At 35.2% G+C, this 2109-nt stretch overlaps 1 pseudogene; it reads right to left on the bottom strand.

Moving 5' to 3' along the window:
• Positions 1-1041: 1041 nt before the first annotated feature.
• On the bottom strand, positions 1042-1870 carry LOC123245017 (annotated as a pseudogene).
• Positions 1871-2109: the final 239 nt, after the last annotated feature.

The following is a 2109-nucleotide window of genomic DNA, read 5'->3' as shown; positions in this document are numbered from 1 at the left end:
AGAGGCTGTCTCCTCCCAAATTTTTTGCTTTCCTTCTAATCTTGGCAGCATTTGTTTAATTTTTACAAAAACTTTTCATTTAATGGACTCAAAATTATCTATTTTATATTTCACAATACTCTCCATCTCTTGTTGGCTCATAAATTCCTCTCCTGTCCATAAAGATGATACATTCCCTGTTCTTCTAATTTACTTATATTTCCTTTTATATATAGATCATGTATCTATTTTGATCTTCTTAGCGAATGGTGTAAGATATTGGTCTATACCTAGTTTCACTAAACTAGCTTCTAATTGTCTCAGCAATTTTTATCAGATAGCGATTTCTTATTCCAAAAACCTGGATCTATTATTTTAATCAAATACAAGATTACTATAATTTTTTACTGCTGTTTGTTGTATGTCTATTCTGTTCCATTGATCTACCTTTCTATTTCATAGCCTATGCCCGATAGTTTTGATAATTACTCTTTTATAATACAATTGAAAATGTGGTGCTGCTAGACCCTTCTTCCTTTACATTTCTTTCATTAATTCTTTTGATATTCTTGACATTTTATTCTTCCAAACAAATTTTGTTATTATTTTTTCTAACCCAAAATATTTTTGTAATTTAATAGGATGGTATTGAACAAGTAGATTAGTTTAGGTTAACTGTCATTTTAATTATATTGACTCTGCCTGTCCATGAACAATTAATATTTCTCCAGTTATTTAAATCTGACTTCAATTGTATAAAAGTGTTTTATTACAAAAAAAAATTTTTTTTAAACCCTTACCTTCCATCTTAGAATCAATACTATGTATTGGTTCTAAGGCAAAAGAGTGGTAAGGGCTAGGCAATGGGAGTTAAGTGACTTGCCCACGGTCACACAGCTAGGAAGTATCTGAGGCTAGATTTGAATGTAGGACTTCCTGTCTCTAAGCCTGACTCTCAATCCACTGAGCTACCCATCTGCTCTTGTAAAAAGCTCATCATATATAATTCCTTAACCACTGTCATGTTCTCGAGACAGTAAAGTGGCAACACATTAAAAGGCTTTAAAATTGCAGCTCCCTCTGGATTCCCCAGAGTATCAATACTTCCTTAAACGGCCTCCTTCTCTAGAGTCAGGGTTACCTTTACCATATCTGAATTGCTATTCTGCCCTGAGACACGGGGGACGCTAAGGAAGACATCTTCATTAAGGCCATATAGATCCTTAATCATGGTGGAAATTGGATGCACCCTTGGAAGATTCTTCATGGTCCAGGAAGTATAGCCCTTCATCTAGATCACCTCTTAAGCACTTTCAACCACCTGTTTATGAGCATCTTTCCAGTGTTGTGAATCAGTTCCTAAAGCAGGATAGAGATTCTTCAGAGAGACACTAGGTAATGGAAATGGGCAGAACCCAGATTGCAACCACTTCCAATAATGTGGTTTTTGGGAAAGTCATTTAGCTTCCATATCATATATGTCAACATATCTATTGGATTGGAGATAATAAGCAGCTTGCATTTAGACACATACTTAACAATACTGGGAATGATGAATCTAAAGATGTTCATATTATGCTGGACCAAATTAAGGTGACTTTCCTGCTGTTGTGCCCCAGATATAACAACAACCAGCTCTGAGTTAGTCTTTGCCAGAGACAATCTTTGGTATTCCTAGGAAAAGACTGCCATGTTGGAGATCCATTATCTCTCCATTTAGTTTGTCTTCTATAATATCAACTAGGGAAAGTTCATCAGCTAAATCTTTCATTAATATACTGATGGCATATGCCATGCCAACTGCACCAACCCTAATAGCAGTGATCTTGTTATAGGAAATCTGGTCTTCCTTTAAGACATTCGCAATCAGCTGCTCCTTGATAGTTCTCATCTTGAGATAAATCTAAGATTGCTGTTCAGGTTATGAGGAAGTCTGAGATAGATATGAGACTGCTGTTCCCAGTCTCATGCCTTCTGAAGGATTTATGATGAAAAAAGCTATCCACTTCCAGAGAAAAAACTAATGGCATTTGAATGCAGATTGAAACTTTTTTTTTCCTGTTTTTTCTTTCATTTTTTTGAGAGGGTCTGTGTTTTCTTTCACAACATGACTAATATAGAAATGTTTTG

Source organism: Gracilinanus agilis, chromosome 4 (assembly GCF_016433145.1).
Source record: "Gracilinanus agilis isolate LMUSP501 chromosome 4, AgileGrace, whole genome shotgun sequence".
Lineage (NCBI taxonomy): Eukaryota > Metazoa > Chordata > Mammalia > Didelphimorphia > Didelphidae > Gracilinanus > Gracilinanus agilis.
The sequence above is the reverse complement of the archived record's forward strand: the minus strand, read 5'-3'. Positions and strand labels throughout refer to the sequence as shown.